The sequence below is a fragment of the Halyomorpha halys genome, unplaced genomic scaffold, assembly GCF_000696795.3.
Source record: "Halyomorpha halys isolate HHAL.00 unplaced genomic scaffold, Hhal_1.1 Scaffold343.1, whole genome shotgun sequence".
NCBI lineage: Eukaryota > Metazoa > Arthropoda > Insecta > Hemiptera > Pentatomidae > Halyomorpha > Halyomorpha halys.
The window spans coordinates 1,294,624-1,316,389 of record NW_027109758.1 but is presented as its reverse complement, the minus strand read 5'-3'; the positions used below and the strand labels follow the sequence as shown (position 1 = coordinate 1,316,389).

At 29.6% G+C, this 21,766-nt stretch overlaps 1 pseudogene; it reads left to right on the top strand.

Annotated features, from left to right (window-relative positions):
- The window catches only part of LOC106681480 (uncharacterized), a 36,528-nt pseudogene extending 20,337 nt beyond the window's left edge, over nucleotides 1–16,191 (top strand).
- Nucleotides 16,192–21,766: the final 5,575 nt, after the last annotated feature.

Sequence of the window (21,766 nt, the reverse complement as noted above, 5' to 3'; positions counted from 1 at the left end):
CAAAACTTTAAGGTATGTTCCATCATGTAAGTAGAGGTAAGGAATAACAGCTTATTCTATCAAAACAAACCGGTCACAAGCCTATCTATTTAAAAAAAAAAACAGTTAACCTTGCAAGGTTGGGAAAAATTTAATTGACTGTATTTTATATGTAAATAACATCTGACTGTATTTTGTCATTGCTATTACCTTTTGTCCAACATTGCCACTTATTAATTAGTACGATAATTTTTTTTTATAAAGATTATCTTTGATGAGAATGGTTTACACCACTTTTGCTCTTAGCGTGTCAAACCTTTATGAAGATCCCAAAACGACTGTATAAGACTTTGAAATTTATGGTTTAATGAATATTTCATTAGCTCAATTTCTTGATTTTGTGACTCGGATAAAGTTCGCTATTATCACCTCAGAAATAGATTTCCATGAAATTCGAAATAAAACAAAAACAATAGTATAACATAAAACTACTTTATTTGATTTATTGTTGCATTAATAAATAATGCTTTTAATCTATTGTTTATTTTTTTATCCCCTATCTGGTCCTATGTGAAATATGGGGTGGGAGGGAAGGCGTTACCTACAGTTAACCAATCTATTCTGACCATAGTGGGAGGGGGTCGAGATTCCATTCCATTGGACCGCCCCGAAATAAAAGTCAGCCCAGGGCGAAATCGGACCGGCACTGCTTTAGTTATGAGGTTGCTAATTTGACGCCACAATTTCCCTCAGCTACGACAATCTCATTAATCTATTGTTTCAATACAATGTTACTCCATCTTGCACAAAAATATGCATATTGTTTTTATCAAAAAAAAAAAGGTCATTTTGGTTATATTTTAATATAACTTGTGAAATTACTATGTATCTTGAGTCATACTTATTTGATCTTCGCTCCCGGAAAAAAAAATCCCGCGTACGTGCAAGCGCGCTTGATCTTCCCAATCCTCGGGATATTGAGTGCTGCCTGTGGAGGGGAGCTAAGCGAGAATTCACCGTACATATACAAGGTCAGAGCTGCCCATTCAGTCGATCTCAGGAGGTGAAGTGAATCAGCTTACCAACAGCTGTATTTCTTCTGTGACGTCAGTTTCGTGAGTACTATTCTAGTACAGCACTTATCATGTTCTAAATAAACTTCAAGGCCAAGCAAGCTGCAGCGGGCATTGATCACCACGGCTTACAGAATAATGTTATTGGGCTGACTTTTTTTAAAAAAAAAAATTGTATTCGTGAAAATAAGTTGGTGTTTAAATAACAGTTATTGTAAGTACGCAGGAAATTTAATTATGAAGTCAATTTAAAAAACATGTAGGGGGGAAGAGGGAGTTTAGGAAAGAACAAATTAAAAACATATAGTCCAATGTTCCAATATAGTCTATGAAATTGTCAAAGTACAACCTCTCTAGCACTGACCAAAAAATCTTTTCAAGTCCCTGATTTCACTGTATCTTCGTACTATTTAACTTTTTTTAAGATGTCATTTAAAGGATTAAATCAACCTGATTTTTGGAAGCTTCCTAAAAATAACCCAATTTGCATGAATAAAATTATGCTTCAAGTTTAAGATAAAGGAGGCGGTGGTGGCTCATTTTTTTTAATTGTCGAAAGAAATATGTTCTCAAAATCTGCTTTGCAGGAGAAGTAAAGGTTTTTTTTTTTTAATATCCCTTTAATTTTCCTCTTGTACATATAAGCCTATAGAATTTAGTTAAGATTGGAAAAAATCCTAATCAATTTTATATAATAGATTTGTCATTCACTGATCTGCCTTGAGCTAAGAAACTAATTTGTCCGGGCCAAGCCCTGTCAGCCATAGTGGAATAGTACATGTATAGGTCGACAAGCTACTGATGGTACTTTAATTTTGGAATAATCAAAAAATAAACCAACGATTTGTTAAATAAGATTAGTTAAGTTCTGAATTGTGCCTCAGCCTAAACTGCTCTCCTTTCTTTACAGCACAATTTTCTCAAGATTTTTAAGTCAAATATCATTAAACTTTCGGAATGTACAAACAATATATGGCGTATAGTACAGAGACAATGTTTGTGCTTTTATTTTTGTCCCAATTCCATAAAACTAAATGCAATAAGACTGTTTTGATGTTGCAAGTTAGATAAATTTGAAATACAACGCAATTACTAGGATGTAACCAAAAACAATCATAATACTGTTTTGGACGGCGGATGGAATAAACTTTTTTATTTATTTGAGTTCCCACTCTTTTTTTCTTCTGTACTTAGGTATTCCAACTTTGACAGAATGCATAAACATTTAAGAGCCGCTACGATAGAGAGCTTTAAGGACAACTTTCATCACGATTGGCAAACATATGACTATAATGTAATTATCTATGATTTGCAGTCTTAAACAACGCCAAGGCAATGACTAGGGAGTCGCCAGTTGGACGAAGAATTTGAAATTTCTATAACCTCTTTGAGATAAATACAAACGTATCCTCTAGATTTGAAGTTTATTATAGTCAAGTTCCGAGAGCTACCAAAGGGTTTTAGTGATCAATAAACCTGTTGAAAAATTCGGCAATTTAAATTAGATATTTTTAAATATTTGTCTACTCATTTATAAAGACTTATTTTTACACTTGTAAAATTACGTATAGTTAATAAACAATTCAAAGTAGGTATTTAAAAAAAATCTAGATTATCAGAATTATTAGATTATTTATTTTCGGATTTGTATTTTTCACGTCCGTTTTTGTATTTTTCACATTTGTATTATACCGTACCCTCTCATAAATTTAGTAATTATAAAAATTTACCAAAAAAAAATAATAATAATAATAGTCAGACAAAATATGATAGTGAAGTATTATGTTAAAAAAATTCCCAAAATTTCGTTTAACCACAATCGACCTCAGTAGTAATTAATATTTGATCAATTAATATTTTGAAAACAAAATATAATCCTTAAAGGGAAATTCTCAGAGAAAGCTCTGAATATGGTCTTTTAGTATGTTTGAGAGTTCAGAAATAGAAAAATTAACAGGATGTTCATAAATTAAGACATCTTTCATAATCTCTTTGTCAGTTCTGATTCACAAACTTCAAGCCTAGGGCCACGGTATACCCGATATTTTTCTCTCCAACTCAAATGTTACTGAAACTTTCTAATAGCCTTGTTTTTTAGAAATAATAATTAATGATTCTTCCCCAGTTTCTGGAAGAGTTTTCACAAAGAAAAGATGAAGAGGCAGAAGAAAACATTTTGTTTGAGACAATAGTGAACCTGTCTTTCCAAAGGAAAATATGTTGAGATGATTAAAATAAACTGAATTATTTACAATGAGTAATTACCGACATGATTGCGAATGATGTATAACACTTTATTGGTTACTTACTACTTATTTATTTTTCGTTTGAATTATTACTTATTTTATATTATCTTACATTTGTGGCTTGGATAGTTGTTGATCAAGTCGTTGGGTTGAGCGACAGAGAAATACAATTCTGTCCACAGCGATTTTGTTCAACCCGATATTATCACTTGTTTAATAATATCGATAAGGTATAATTGAATACAATTAAAAAATACCGAATAATTTTTTTTTCCATTAGTTGTTTCCATATTAGTTTCAATTCTATAAATATTCAAGCGTTTGTATGGAATATAATTTTCGTTGCGTCAATCTTAAAAAAAATCTTAATTATTTCTGAAATTTGCAGATATGGAGAATATTTTTTTTATTTATTTTTTACCACGGCTTCCTTCCAGTTTAAAAATACTTACTAAAAGGAAGAGGATATAGGCAAAAATAATAATAATATACCTATTTTTATTTTTTTGTAAGTTGACTGTTTTAATTTTTAACATTAAACATATTATTACTGTTCACATTTTGATGCTGACATTTCAGTAGTCATCGGTTTTTTCTTCCTTGAAAAATTAGAGATATTTTAAAGTTTTTTTTTTTTTTTTTTAATTTTTGACGTCTTGAAATATGGAGAAAACAATAATAAGATGGTGTACACCGAAAGGTTCTAAATGCATAAATAAATAATAAAAAATCATAAATGAGACTGTCTATGATAACGAACCGTAATTAATGTTCATAATATCCTATATTTTTAACAATTATTTTTTAAATAGTTAAGTATGGCTTCTTATTTATACCTAAAAAAAAAACACCAAGGTTTCGTTTCATTATGCGACGGGCGGCGTCCCAAGATCTGAATTGAAAAAAAAATTCAAAAATAAACGATATAATTGTTACTAACTACTTTTTAATTATTTCTGATATGAGGAATATAATATATTTATCAAGGAAAAATCAAGGAGACGTGGTCAATTTTACTTGAAAATGGAGAATAAACGTAATTATTGTCATAAATAAATAGAATACTCACAATAAATACAAAAATATAAAAGACGATGAAGAGGATTGCTATGAGAGCATCATCCTCCTTCTGGGATTGCTGGTAAACATATTAACTACCTCATCTACGATGGTTGTCTTCTTTGATTTATTTTCAACAAGCATTATGAGATTATTAAAATGGCAAACAGTAAGTCATAAGAAGAATGGCATTTAAAAAAGGTTCTTCTTGATTCATTCCCCCCCCTCCATGATTTTTAGAGATAAGTATATGGCGAATAATTGCGCTCATTGAATCTTACCTATTTTACCGAAGAATCGACGTATATCCATCTTGTTCCTTCAAAGATGTGGTTATGATCTTGTGATCCGTGAAGATGTCAAGTTAACAATGTTACCCTACTAATTATAGCATGTTTCCAAAAAGAAATCATTTATGAAATAAGTTCACTATTTTCGTTATTTTTTTTTCCTTGGGTCCCAAAATTCTAGGGGTAGTCGCGGCCCCCCCTGCTCCCTTCTGCCTACGCCTATGTTCAAAACTACTGATTTTAGATGTTATCTTAGTGTCGTTATTGTGCAACTCAAACCTGTAATTGAAGATTTAACTAAATTAATAATGTAATGATTCTTGCCCTATAAATTTATTCACGATTTCTTATTCAGTCTTACATTGTTAGAATATTGGGGTCTTTCAATAGGTTGTTAAAGATGCTGATTATAAAACTAAGCTGATTATCGGTTGTAAACTTTCTTTGTAGTTATTTTTAAAGTTTCTTTGAAATCGTCTTTTTCTAAGAGTAATGAGTGCTAATTACAGTGGTTAAAAGGAATTGAGATACCAATAAACGTTGATTTGAAAACAAAATCATGATGATAAATAGAACGCATTTTGAGATGAAATTGGAAAAAGTTAAAATGATAAATTATTGATTGTTAGTTGCTTATCTGAGGGTTAATGTTGGGAGATATTGCTCCTGATAGTCAGAGGTTAGAGTTACAAGACCCCAGTTTCAGTGGAGCAACTGAGATCCTAGGTTTTTGTTGGTGTTCATAAATTGATTCCTAATATCTATAAAGTAATTAATTTTGCATCTAGATAATATTATCTGATTGTATACCAACTACAACTATTGCAAAGGAATTGATTAACACTTTATTAGTAACTATTCATTAGTAACCCTTTATCAGCCCTGATGAAGACCTGCAAGATGGAGCAAAAGGTCGCTCTCTAATAAACAGTTTTTCTGCTATATGTGTACCTTTCTGGAAAGCCACCCAGTCCATCTTCCTACAACCAGTTACATAGGGTCAACTATTAATCTTCCAAAATTTACCTTAACTTTTATTCCTTACAAATATATAAACTAAATTCTTTTGAAAATGTAGAATGTGAAATATAATAGAATAATAAATGTCGAAAGTTTTTTTTAAGATTCAGATTTCTGTATCCACAGCCAATGGTGAAAGAAACTTGAAATAACTTGATGTTTGGTCAGTGGCAGAAAAAAACTAGTTTATTTATTTTTAAACTTTTCAGGTGTACTTTAATCCTTTATTTATATTTCAAAAAAAGAAAGATATTTTAAAAAAATTAAACCACAACAAAATTATGCATTAATTTAATAGCCCATGACATACCAACTAAGATTTGATAAAATTTATTGTTATAAATTTAATTAATACTCACCATATGCCAACTTTACCCTTTCCTACAAATTCCAACTTCTCTGTTAGAGCCTAACTCCATTCTAAAAGTAATCCAAGTAAAATTTATTAACAATTGTAGTTTAAGCTCCTTAAGTACAACTGCAACTATTAGCAGTTACCATTATTAATACAGTTGATGTTGTGAACTCCAACAACTTTTATTGTATTTGACAAATAATAGCTGCAGTCCACTACAAAAAAGTAGCTAGAGTTGCAACTAAAGGTTTAGTTTTCAAATTTGTAGAGGAACTGCATTTTGTACAACACTAATGAGTGAGAACAGTAACCCTATTGTTAGAGATCTATTCTTCTCCATTTCTTTCCTTTATTAGCATCTCAGCTCAGAGGAGCCTCTGCTCACCTGAACTACTCCTCTCAGTTTTGTCCTAGAAGTTGAAATTCACAGAGAGACTTTACTTTTTCATTTGAATATCTGGTTATAAAATTACTATCTGGTAATTGGCCTGGTTCTGCCTCTTGGCCTTTTCCATATCGATCAAGCTTCCATTATATATATAAAGCTTCCATATTTTTTTTGGATCTCAGTTCTCGTGTATCCTACAAAAATGCCTGAACCTCTTTAGTTGACACTTATCATCTCGTTCCTAATTCGTTCTCTTTATTTCTTGCATCTCCCTTGGTGAGAATACTTTGTTTCTTTGGCAGTAATATGGCTTAAACATCACCCAACTCAGAAAGAAGAATTATTATTGGCTAATTACAGAAATATCTTCACCCAACAGAAATTGACAAATATACCAGTCTTGAGAATTAGTCTTACCTATAACTACTTTATTTAAATTTTCTACATACTTATTTTCTATTCTTAGGGGGGTTGTTGAAAATTTAGGATTTTTATTGCAACATAATATAGAACTTAATAAGGTACATCACAGATGGAATCATGAAACTTCAGAGCAACATATTTAAACTGCTTAATTGATTGTTTTGAGTTCGCTGGTTTCATGCTCAATTCGTAGTCTGTGAATAGAAAAAAAATATATAAAATTTCCTAATTTGGGGCAGTTTAATGAAAGTTTAAGACTTTGTGCTTATAATTAGTACTGTTAAGAAAATAAATTTATCTCAACCATTATGTTATTTTGTTTTAACTATGTGCCCGATATAATACTCATTATATTCAATGTTTCTAGAATACTGAGTATATTTACTTATTATCAAACATAACAAATGATTACCTTTAATTTTTTTTTAGGAGTAGAAAAAATGTGGTTCACAATTGGATTATTACTTCTGGTTGGGTCGCTTCTGTACAAATACTACATTTCTATTTATGACCTTTGGAAGAAGAGAGGCATTCCGTATTATCCTTCTAAATTCCCATTTGGTTTCACTCATGAACTCGTAACACTCACCAGGTTTCACGGTTATGTCCATGATGAGGTATGAGATACATATTTTACCTTTCTTAAAGAGAGTTGGAATAGACGTAATTCTACTTACATAAATGTGATTGTTGTTACAGGTTTAAAAAAAGTTTGTACATGATCCAATGTATGGATTATTTGTTATGAGGGTACCAGTACTGATTGTCAAGGATCCAGAGCTTATTCGTCATGTATTGACAAAGGAATTTTCACATTTTCGTGAAAGGATGGCTATAAAATTGTAAGTCTATATAATGAATTTATAAAATAGAATAGATCATTTTTAGATGTGAATTTTGAAGAAATGGTTTTACATTTAAGGAAATACTGAAGATGTAATATGTAGGCATGGAAAAAATATAAACATTAAAATGAATATGAATGTGGAAAAAGGAAAATTTAAGCATTATACCAATAAATAATCGGTTATTGTGTTACTAGGAAGGTGTAATTATTGTATTCTATAATTATTAGATGTTCATAAGTAGTTTTAAGTAAATAAAAATAAAAAGGTTTACAATTTATATTGTAATCTTAATATGGTAATCATTTACAATTTAAAGCTGTAATCTTTTCTAATAGGATTATTATGGGTGTTAAAATACATTTTGGAAGTAAATATCTTTATACACATTTCAGCATAATTAAAAGATTTTTTAAAAACTTAAATGTTAATATATATACTTTTTTTTTTGTTATCTACTTTTGGATTTATAAGGTCAAGGTCACAGCTTAAAGTAGAGGTTCTCAACCAAAAAAGAGAGACATAATAATTTATGACTATTGTCATATTTTGTACAATTTACAGTCAACATTTTTAATTTATATTTTGAAATTCATATAAAGTGATGTTCCTCGTACATTGATTGCAATAAATAAATGTAGAGATTGCCATATGCCTTAACATTTTTGTTTATATGCAGAAGTGAAAAAGATGTCCTCAATCAACATCTATTCAACCTGGATGGTGAAAGGTGGAGGGCCTTGCGGGTTAAACTCACACCAACATTTACTAGTGGAAAAATGAAAGCTATGTTCCCACTGTTTATCAAATGCGCTGAGGTATTTTTTTATATTAAATTATTATTATGAAAGTAGTGTTTGATAATTATGAAAAAATAACATAGTAATAGCATTTATAAAAAAGTTGTTATAAAACATCAATTCTACTTTTATCATTTTATCAAAATTTAAGAAAACAATATGATAAATTAGATGCTTTTAACTAGAGAAAATATTTATATATGAATTAAATATCTTTAAAAAATAATTTTAAATATCTTTAAAATAATAATTTTAAATATCTTTAAAATAATAACAGTAAAAATTAAGTGAAGAAGTGAATGTAGAATAAAAAATTAAGATCTTGAATGTGCATTATATTGTTTATAATGTGTGAACATTTCTTTTATTTTTACAAAATGTTGACAGTTCATTTTTTGAGAAAAATAAAAATGATAAATTAAATGAAAATAAAAATAAACATTTATAGAGCCAAGCACCCTTGTGAAGGCTAACCTATAGCAGGGGTGGTTATGAAGTTGCAGACATTATGCCAAGCAAGTGAATACTGAAGCACTTATCTTAGGTGTACGGCCAGTGAAACTACTCTAGCATCTACCGGCCTTAATTTCATTATTTTAATTAATTTGTATTCAAAAACTTGAACATGCAATAATATCTTGGATAAAATAAATATTTTATTTTTACAAAATGATTGCAGTTCATTTATTTATACAAATAAATTTTAAAATAAAATTGCTAAAATAAAACACCCTTGTGAAGTATCAATTATAGATGTCTAGCAGTGGTGGTAATGACAGTGGTACAGTCCAATGCTGTAGCAATGGGCACAGACTGCGTTACTTGGTCCCCACATGTTATGCCAAGCAATAAGTGAATATTTAAGCACTTACTTCAGGTGTATGACCAGTGAAACTACTCTGTCATATTCCAGCCTTAATTTCAAGTTGTGTATTTAAAAACTTGAAGACTTTATGAACAATTACATATCCAGGAAGCCCTTAAAAAAAAAAAAAATAATAATGATATACAAAATATAATTGATTATATTACATATATTGGGCTAGGATAAAATAATTATTTCATTTTTATATCCTTTCTCTAATAGCTTTTTATAAATTTTCTTACAGGCCTTTGATTCTTTAATATTGTCAAAAATTGGTTGTGATGTGGAAATCAAAGATCTAATAGGTCGACTAACGACAGATATTATATGTAGCTGTGCTTTTGGACTTGATACAAATATAATTAATGAGCCAGATCATAAACTAAGAAAAATCGGAACTGAAATTATGATAATGACTTTTATGGATAAAGTCAAAGTAGCAATTTTACTTGCCATGCCAAAACTTGCTAACAAACTAGAGGCCAGGTATTTTTATAAATAGCTTTTACACTTTTTTGATTGAAATTAAGCTATTCAGAATGTTATAAAATAAAAATGTGAGTGATTAAATATTAATGCTAAACTGTATTTACATCTATTTATTTCTAATAGATTAACATAAATTTTATAATATTTATTTTGTTAATTATGCTCTAATCTTTTGAAAATTGTGTTTAGTGGTTTCTTTTTCCTGAGTAATATTTTTGTTAAAGATTCACCCCAAGGGACATTGAGGACTATATCGTGAAACTTGTAGGAGATACAATGGAGTTTAGAGAAAAAAATAATATTAAAAGAAATGATTTCCTAGATCTATTAATTCAGTTAAAGAATAAAGGAACAGAAGGAGATGACATGAAAGATGAAATAGAAGGAGAAAAGTGCCAGCCATTTGGTAAAATTATTATATATATCCAGTTTACTAGTAATAACCCCTTGGGTGAATACCATGTATTATTTTTTTTATTTTATTTTTTTTTTTTTGTATAAATATTTATTGTTCTTAGCACTATAACCCATGAAGGGTCCTGGCTTTCTCTAGCAGAAGCTGCCATACATCTCTATTTTGTGTCATCGCTATCATTTCGGATATTCTTATATTGTTTGGTGTAAAAAGCTGCCCATTGCAGCCTTGGCCTCTCTACTCTTTGACGATTGAAAAGGCTCTTGGTTCAAATTCTCTTTGGATAAAAATCAGCAGCCATTCTGGCAAGACTTTCTTTACATCCTAAACTTGATAAAAACAGGTGATATCCTGCTCATGATACAAATTCTAGAGCTCCAAAATACTTCCCTGCCTCCATTTGCATTCATAAACATCCCCATAAATTCTGTGCAACAATTCCTGTTCATATATGAGGTGTTACTCTTCAGCTCTGGATGTAGTCCATGTTTGAGCTCATTATTGTACTGATCAAATAAGAGTCTTAAATAATAACTTTTGTTCGCCTGGTCACCAAATCACTGGAGAGATGCTTTTGAATTCCAAAATAACAGTGATTAGCTGCCTGTATTTTCCTTCTGATTTCATCTGCTGTTGCTTATTGTTGCAAGTTACGACAAATCCCAAGTAATAGATAACAAGGTAGGGTATGGAGAGAGGGTTGATTGCCCTACTAGCTGAAAATAAATCATTGTGAAACTCCACATACTTACCTCAGATAAAAACTTTCATAAATGTATGAAATATGACAAATGTTATAGGATAAATAAATATGTATATAAATCATAATTATGAAAGTTTAGATTTAATTTATTCATTATGTGTTGATTATTTCTAGATTCAAGTTTATAAATACTTTGTATCCAATTTAATAGAAATAAAACATTGTTATAAAATTTAATCTTAGCATTCACACACATCAGATAACAATGTCAAAAAATGGAATATTTCATTCAATTACCAGCTCAACTTTGCCTTGTAAACAATACATACAATAACTAGATAACAAGTTGTAGAACATTATTTGATACTAAACATCTTAAGAAATTATGAGTGCTAGTTATGAATGTTATTTTAGTAATAATATATTGTTGTATTATAAATATAATGCTGTCATAAACAGTTGAGTTCATAAACTAATCACGTCTGGTTATCTGTATCTACTTTTCTCTATTCCAAATCATTCATTTTTTAAGTTCTGCAAAGCCATTTGTGTTAACAAAACATGGAGTTTATGTTTCATTTGTAATAATATGAGTAATAGACTACAGTACAGTAGTAAAGCCAGTGATACTGAATGGTATGGAAAAAGTCAGCCTTCTGAGCCTGAAGACGGTCTTGAAGATTGAGAGGAAAATTCTGAGCATTCATGGACCCAAAATAATGCAAGAGGGGTATAGGAGAAAATCCAATGAGGGAATATATAGGAATTTAGAAGATTTGGAAACAGTCATCAGGACCAGGAGACTGAGATTTTATGGGCATCTGGTCAGAATGAAAAATGAGAGAGTAAACAAGAAAATTTTCAACAAAGTCTGGAGCTATAAAAATATAGGGGGTAATGTATATGTAAAACAAGTGAAAGAGAAACTGGGTAGACTAAAATAACGGATGAAGACTGCTTGGATAGAGAGCATTTTAGGAATAAACTAAAAGAGGTTGGGGATCTTGTGGGAAAGAAGGAGAGACGAGGGAGAAAACGGGCTGTGGAAAAGTGGGAGGAACAGTCCAGGAGGATGAAAGGATATTGGAGTAGAAGGAAGGCAGAAGGTGTGAGGTTGAATCAGAATTGATATTAGTGTGAAAAAAAAAATAATAGAGAAGTAAGAGTAAATTGAGCTCTATTATTTTGTGACTGATTCTTGTAAATAAATTATGTTCATTTCAGAATTGACAATGGGTTTGATGGCTGCACAGTGCTTTGTATTCTTTATTGCTGGTTTTGAAACTTCAAGTTCTGTACAGAGTTATTGCCTGTATGAATTAGCTCTTAATCAAGATATTCAGGCAAGAGTAAAGAAAGAAATTGATGAAATCATTGAGAAATATGGAGGACTTACATACCAAGCTGTCCATGAAATGGAGTACTTAGATATGGTTATATCAGGTAAACATGAAATGTATAAAGTAAATAGTCAATGAATCAACAATTCTGGAGAGTTTAAAAGTATTAGTTATAGAAATATGTGTCAATTGATCACATATATTGAAATATGTGTTGGAGGTAAAAGTGATCAAGTAATATTTTTGTTTAGAAGAGTTATATCTTCCTGTTCCTGAAAGACATTCACACATCATTAATGACAAAATTATGAATTATAGATTCTTACACAGGTAGACAAAACCTGAAAGAATAATCAAAATGCAACTCGACCACTTTTACCTCTAGCCCGACAATATTGTAAATTCAAATTTTAGTGAAAATGAAGTGCCAATATGATTGCAAATTGCTGGTAAACATTTAGGAACAGTGAAATAATTACTGGAGAATTGTTTATTAAAAATATATTTCTCTAACTGAGATTTGACTGAAATAAATTACGAAGTTTCTTTATTCTTTGGTTTAGCGACACGTACTACATTCTTTTCCTTCACATTTTTTCTATATTCCAGGTCAGTTGTTTTTTTAAAAACTAAATAACTTATCAGGGAGTATAGAATTATAACAGTTGACTTATCAAACCCAAAAACTGTATCCAAAAGTTTGAGCAAACTATTGAACATAATTTTGAAATCCTGTTTTGTAGGTACAAACACATAAATTACTCATACAAAAGTATGGGATAAATCGAAAAACATGATGCAGCTTACTGGAATAGTGGTGTATTAAAATTTACTTAAATTACTCATTCAATTTTTTTTTCTTAGATACTTCCAATTTGACACTTAGGGGTCATTATCAATTTTCTTTCCGATGATCATTGTGACTGAACAATTACAGCAATATTATGCTATATTTTAGATCTATATATCTATCAATCTTGTTTTTATAAAAGTAAATTACTATCTCAGCACAGCTTTAAGTAATAAATTATTTTAAATAAATTAAAAGAAATAAAATTTAGTCCATTTTGGATTTCATAACACAAATTTTCAAGTATCCAAAATATTTTTAATACAGTTTGATTAAATTGTATACAAATTTTTAGAATTTTCGCATGTTTACTTTAATCATAATTTGGAATCCTGAGATATTTCAAAGTTCAATCAATAATACTATTGGCTTAACAGATTTACCACTATACCTTTGCTTTTAAAAATGTACCAAAAATATCAAACTTCCATAATATTTTACATCTTAGCAGATTATTCAGTAGAATTATAAAATAAAAAAAAAATCTGGGCCTGAAAAATCTACGCACATAAAAATGTATTAAAAAATTAACTGTTATATTCTGGGATTCCCAAAGATTCAATCCAAATAATAATGACGTATATTAAACAAAATTAATAAAATTAAAATAAATAAATTGAAGTTAAGTAAAACAATAAATAAACATAATAATAATCAGTATGGTAAAAATAAATGCAAATGATAATAATTATATGAAAAAATAGAAATAAAAAAGATGAATAAAAAAAAAATTAAAAAACTAAGCTGACAGAGGATACAAAGGAAAATATTTACAAAAGTTTTTTAAAAATAAATATAAAGGTAGTAAATACATAAATAGTAATTGAATTATAAACCGATATATTGCTGTGGCTCAGGGAGGGTTTTATGACAAAAGAATAAAGAGGATGGGTTACACTAATGAATGCTAGATGAAACGGCCCAGACGAAGAAAAGCTAAATGATCCCATGGCCATAGCAGTGTTGCCTGTAACAGTGATGTTTTATTAATAATTATATTTATAAATTGGTTAGGTACAAATAAACATTATTGATTACAAATCAAATAATAAAACTTATTTTCTACAACATATGTAGCCAGCAAAAAAGATAATTAAAAATGTTATGAATGCTTTAACTACTAGGAAAATAACTGCATGCCAACTCCATATCATTCACATTTCTTTGAAATTTATTTATTAACATTTACTCAACTCTGAAACCACAAGAATTCAACCATGATGAAACCATGCAAACTGGGGCAAAGCATTGGTTGCTAATAAATAGTTTTTCAGCTATTTTTGTACCTTTCTTGACTACCATCCGGAACATCTTCCTTTAGTCAATTACATACAGTTAACTCATAATCTTCCAGTTTTAGTTAAAAAGTTAATTACCCAAATTTTGTTTTATTTCGTCAATTATGTTCAAGATAATAATTATCTTAATTTTTGTACAAAAAAAAATTTTCTTAGATCTTTGATTCATAATTTATTGAATTTTTACAGTGGTAACCTGTAATTAGTGAAAAGACCTTTTTATGGCTAATTGTCTATGAGTAGCTCTGTATTATGAATGAAATTATTTTTCCAACTTCTCCAACCCTAGACAATTTTGTCTATCGTTATGACCTAAAACCATATGTTTTGTTTCTAAGGGAAGTGCATTGTTAGTGTAGTAGTTGTGACAGCTATCAAGTAGAAGTGGTGTGCATTAAGTGTTGCTTATCAGTGCATAAACAACTGTATATATAATTTTTCATTTTTCAAAAATTAATCGTTTTTACATAGAGGAATTCCATAGAACATGTTACATACAGGTCAATAAATGTGATGACTTTTAATCCCTCCATACCTCACTACAATGAACCTGAATGTAACAATATAATACATTTTTTAAAAACCCATTGAGATCCATTTTACCAAGGTTTCACTGTATCTCCTTTATTGATCCCTGACTAAGAAATTGTCTAAATTATGTAATTAGTATAATATTTTTTCCAGAAACTATGAGAAAATACCCTACATTACCATTATTAACGAGATATTGCACAAAACCTTATACTACTTCGTATGGATAGAAAATTGAAGCAGGTGATACTATTTTCATTCCTGTTTGGTCTTTACATCATGACCCAGAGTATTTCCCAGATCCTGAGAAATTTGATCCGGAAAGATTTTCTGAAGTGAATAAAGACTCAATCAAACCATACACCTATCTTCCCTTTGGAGAAGGCCCTAGAATGTGTATTCGTAAGTCCAGTAAATCATTTGAAAACCTCAAAGGAATTGCAAGCAATAAGTTCAATAACATTATTATTTGTAGGTATGAGATTTGGACAACTTCAAACTAAAGTAAGCCTTATCACTCTACTAAGGAAATGTCGGGTGGAATCCTGTGCAGCAACCAAGATACCAATCATAATAGGTAGTGCTCCTTTGATTACAGTCCCAAAAGATCCAATAATGCTGAAATTGGTACCTCAATCTGCAGCTTGAATATGAATTATTTGATCAATCAGTGTTGATAATTACTGAATATGTTTATTTTGTTGTGTTTAATGTAAATGTCAAACATTATTACATTGTAAATAGTTTGTATGTAGTAATATTATCAAAACTTTATAAGAGACATTTCATTTTTTTGTAATTTGTAATAGCATCTCTCATTCACATAATGAGGTATTGAATTAACTGTTCAATCAAGATTGAGTTACGAGAGTAAAAAGGCCATTATTATTTTCTTTATTTCTAATTATTAAAATAAATTAAGTTTTGTTAATTTCTTTTGTAATAAATAATGGAGATAATGTACCAGGCCAAGCCAATGTTCTTCCATGAAAAATATAAATTGAATTAAATTTTTAACAGATTAGATTTAATATATGGTATCCAGTAGTACTGAAAATTTGAACCATAATCTAGAGATTAAACATACTTATTTGATCAATTATTGTTGGTAACTTCAGAATTGATTCATTTCAATGAGTTTAATATACATGTCAAATACTATTATAGTATGGTAAAAATTAATAATTTATACACAGTAATATAATTGGATTTTTATATTGCACTTTGTTATTACATCACCCATTCACTTAATGTGCTATTAATTTAAATTTATCAATCAAGATTGTGTTACAAGAGTAACAAGACCATTTAAGAGTATTTCTTTTATTTGTAATAATTAAAATTAATTTACTTTTGTTAATTTATTCTTGTAATAAATAAAGGAGATATCAATTGAATTAAACTCTTAACAGATTAGATTAAAGATAAAGTATCCAGTATTATACACCATGCCAACTCAATGTTTTTCCATAAAAAATATTAACTTTTGTTATTTCACACCTAAAAACAAAAATATTTGTATGTTATTAACCCATTATGCCACAATAAAAGCACAATATTGCAATTATATAGAATAACTCATCTAGCAAAGTGGGTTAAAATATTTTTGGGAGAAATAAAGTTGATGTTCGTTTTTTGACACCACCCAAAAACGCTTAGATAGGAATTTTCATGGGAATAAAAAAAAAAAATTGGCAGAAAATTTTGGCCTTACTAAGATCTCAGGTTTTTTTTTAAATCTCAAAAAATGCTTTAATAAGTAGATTATCCATAGTAAATATGATTGAAACTTTATGTGACATCTTAATTTTTTCATAATTTGTAATAATATTGCTTAATGAGATATGAATTTAACTGTTTTCATCAAGAGTAACTAGACCATATAACAGTATTTTATTTACTTTTAATGATTAAAATAAATTGACTTTTACTAATTTCTTCTTGTAATAAATAATGGAAATATTACAACATGGCAAGTCAATGTTCTGCCAAAAAAAATTGAACTTTTGTTATTTTACGCCTAAAAACAAAGTGATTGGTGTATTATTACCCCATTATCCCATAATAAAAGAGATAGTATTGAAATAATTTGGACTGACTCAGCTAGCAAATAATAAAGTGGAATAAGATATATTTTGGGAGAAACAAAGCTGATTTCGTTTTTCGCACCACCAAAAAACCCTTTGTTTTTGTTCTGTTATTACCGATATTTACGAAACTTAGTAGTGGCTTAGGTTTAGTACTGCCTAAACTGAACAAAATGCTACTGACCGGACCTTAGCAAATAGGTATAGGGTGTTTTTTTAAGCCCGATAGAACTTGAAATTGTAAAAAATAACACAAAAAATTAAATTTTAATCAAAATTTTTTTTTTTATTCGAAAGATCAATACGTGACATTAACATTTGAAAATTATTTCGGGCATATGGGCACCGCGGCTGTTCTTGACGAAGCGCATTCTGTAAAATTGTGTTCAGCGATGAGGCGCATTTTTGGCTTAACGGGTTTGTTAATAAGCAAAATTGCCGCATATGGTCGTGCGATTTGACACCTCTCGATTATTTCCTGTGGGGCTACGTGAAGTCACTGGTTTATGCTGATAAACCAGCAACAATTGACGCCTTGGAGGCCAGCATTGTTCGTGTTATTCGTGACATACGGCCAGCAGTGCTCGAAAAAGTGGCCCAAAATTGGACGTCCAGAATGCGCTTCGTCAAGAACAGCCGCGGTGCCCATATGCCCGAAATCATTTTCAAATGTTAATGTCACGTATTGATCTTTCGAATAAAAAAAAAATTTTGATTACAATTTAATTTTTTGTGTTATTTTTTACAATTTCAAGTTCTATCGGGCTTAAAAAAACACCCTATATAAATTCTAAAAGAAATTATTATAGATCGGAAGAGGGGACATATGGTTTCCCTAAGACAATAGTTACATAGGGTTCGGTTAACGCTGTTATGAATTATTTTCGTGAACGTGAACATGGATAGAAAAAATATCTTCCGAAACTTTCGAACTTTTGATTCATATTAAAAATTGTATTAAGTGTTTCAAATTTCTCTGGTATACTTTACTGGTACTGCTTTTTTCATGTTTTATGCATTTATGATCAGTTACACTACACTAGACTTAGCAGATACGAGACGACGTTTACGAAGGAGCTGGAATAGGGACCTCTTAAATTGATTTTTAAATTTCAATTTTAATGGAGAGGCATCATTGGATGACCTTAACATTCATGCCTTCATGACTTTTTTTTTTTTTTTTTTTTTTTTCTCTCTCTCTCTCTCTCTCTACATCTCATTCGCTGGTTGTAAAAATACTTTTACAGTTGTGAATAAACTTAATAAAGTAAAAAAAAAAAAAAAATATCAGTTAGAATGATCAACAATGTTTGTTAACCAGCATTTAAAAAAAAAAAATCGATTAGTATGCAATAACCATTAAGTACACCCACCCAGACCTAAGCCGAAATATGATACCATAAAAAATTTCCAAAATTATATCAATTTTTTTTCTCGGCTCCTAGGACGCATTGGCAAGAACCCTCTGATACATGTCTAATATTTTTCAATCTAACATCACAAAAAGAACGTTTTATTGAAATCCGTGTTCCCACTTACGTAGCCTGCCTTCGTTAGTTGAATTCTACATGCTTTAGGTTTCGGTTTGATACCCTCTGTGATTATGCTTTCAATATCTATAAATGGATTATAATGTAATCCATTTATGGATGATCAATGTGTAATGGAATAGATAAATCTAGATCAGTGGTGGCCAACCCAAATGATCTTGCTGGCCACTATGGAAAGGTATCATATAAAATTAAAATTATGCATCCCATTTAGATCCACTATATACATTTTTTTGGAATGAAAAATTGAAACATAATGACATATTATTATTGAGTTTACCATTATTCTTACATGTAAACATAGATTATATAATGGTGATACTAAACACACATGTAAAGAAATACATAACACTAAAAATGAAGTTGTAGGAAGATAGTGGCGGTCAGTAAAGGTATAGAATCGTAGAAGAACTATTAATTGTTAACCAATGTTTCGGCCCACATTGTTGGGCTTTGTCAGAGCTGATCCTGATTGAAAAAGGTTTAAGACTGAGGTTTATGACAGTCCTAAAGAGTGTGATGAATCTCGCTGAATAGAAAAATGTTCAAGGAGGACCGCGAATTGGCTACCCCCTGATCTAGATATTTGCAATAGCTATATCTAATCGAATCGGCCATTTATAAACGATTAGGATATTTGCCTTTTATTTCTGATTTCAAACTTTTTATTATGTGTTCAAAGGATTAAAGCTAATCATTTCTCTAGGTTTGTGGTTCCCACTACATTGAGTGAGCTCTTTCCATTCGACCATTTCATTAAAATTGTAAGTTGATTTCGAATAAAATTTTGATTTCCTTCGTAGTTTTATCTTTGATTTTTTTTTCTATGGTTTCTTCTAAGCTAAGTCTTGTAATTGTTTGCTAAAATTTTAAATTTTTTTAAAATTTGTCGCTCTTTCCATCATCGCATAAAATATCACTTTCAGACTTTGATCCCAATATTGACAGTAAGTGTAGAAAATCGTATATATTATCATCACTGAATGGATTCTTTCCTTTGTGTTCATCACCCTTTATATTAAATGAATTTACTAAATTTAAATGAATACTTCTTTTGTCTTCATTATTGTTAAATTATGATCTTGAATCATTTTTCCTCAATGATTTTGTGGTTCACTGCAATGGAGTGTGTTTCCACAGCTATTTCGCTAATAAATGAATTAACTTTTTTCTACATAATTTTCTTTTCACTAGTGTTTACTTTATTACATAATTAGTCTGTTGCTAATTCAACACAATAAGCAACAGAATGGTCATTGTCTTCCGCCATTAATGCCCTTGAATGTTCATTTAATTTTCCAACAGTGAAATTACTATGTACTCGGTGAGGACTTTTCATTATTCTAACATCTATTCCTGATTTCAGATAACGTATCATCTGTTTTTTAAAAACATTTTTCAGTAACAAAAAATACCGTTTGAGTCAAGATCATCTTCTTTGATAATTAATTTATTTAATTTTTCCCCACTTTATTATATAATATTTTCATTTAACTTTTCACAAGGAAAATTTAATGGATTTATAATAATCTTTTTCTTAAGTGGATTTATAATATTCCTTTATATCCTTTGTTAAGTAATGTTTTTTGCAATTATTTAAATTCTAACAAATTAAATTAGGAATTGTATAATAAATAAAGGAGATGGTTGGGGGTGCGGTCAAAATGAAACACAAATACGTTTGTGTAACCTATTTAATTGTGCCTCGTTTCGGCTAGAGTTTCTAGCCTTCTTCAGGGCTAAGAACAGAACAAGATAACAACCAAAATAAGTATAGAAAATAAAAAATAAAATATAAACAGAATGACATATTTTCTTTTATATTGTATATTAAATTATATATTATATAAATTTATATTTTATTTTTTTATTTTCTATACTTATTGTGGTTGTTATCTTGTTCTATTCTTAGCCCTGAAGAAGACTAGAAACTCTAGCCGAAACGTTGGCACAATTAAATAGGTTACACAAACTTATCTGTGTTTCATTTTGACCGCACCTCCAACCATCTTCTCGTACGTCATCCACGGTCAACTATCTCTCATAATTATAATAAATAAAATTATGAATCTTATTGCAAATAAAATTATGAATTTTATAGCAAATAAATCATGAATTTTATAGCAAATAAAAATAAGAATTTTATAGCAAATAAAAATATGAATTTTATAGCAAATAAATCATGAATTTTATAGCAAATAAAAATATGAATTTTATACCAATACAATTCGGATGCTATTCCTATTCCTAATTTCTAATGTTTTTTTTTTAAATTCACTATTTTCACTACTATTAATTTAATTTAACTTGAATATAAATCCTTTAGAAACATCATTGTTAAATTTCTTGTATCTTCTTCAGGTGGAGTTAAATAGTTTTGAAAGGGTGTTTAACAGCCTGGTCATCAACGACAGGTGAAGCAACCTTATCTATTATATTTTAATGTCTAATTCCTTTATTTGAGTCGAACGTATTTAAATTATGTTTACCGACATCGTTAAGTTCTATCCTTACTGTATTTTCATTTTCTGTTTTTTTCTTTGCTATCTGGACTTTTTAATAGGATATTCTGTTTCTTAAATAGTTATGGGAAAGCGCGTGAGAGAGGTAAAGCGCTGTGCTACTAACTCCAAGTACTCGGGTTAGAATCCGGCTATTGCGGACAATTAATTATTCAGTAACTGTAACCGTTTGTCAACCCTGTTGGTTCGTGAGCCCTCCTGGGACAACCTCACTTTAGTTATTCATAAAATTCTTTAATATTTTGTATTTAACCATCGTTTATTATTTCTAACAATTTTTTTTTCAGCATTAAAGATATTTTACCTTTACCTAAGATTGGCTATGAAATCTTCTAGTACAAGAGCCGGGAAGAAAAAAAGGCAATTATCTCACCCCAATTTTTGATTACTTCAATAAAAACTAAGTATAATTACTAGTCAAAATTGATGAGTCTGCCAAGTATAGGTAGGGGGATTAAAAAATGGCGGCTGTTTCAAAACCATAAAAAATATTGATTTTTCATTCGGAGCTCTATATCTTAAAAACTATCAACAATACTAGAAAATCTAAGAGAACATTATTTAAATAAGAGTAAATTTGCTGAAATATTAGCCCTAAAAGAGCTATTTACGTCCAATAGTTCTCGAGATATAGCTTT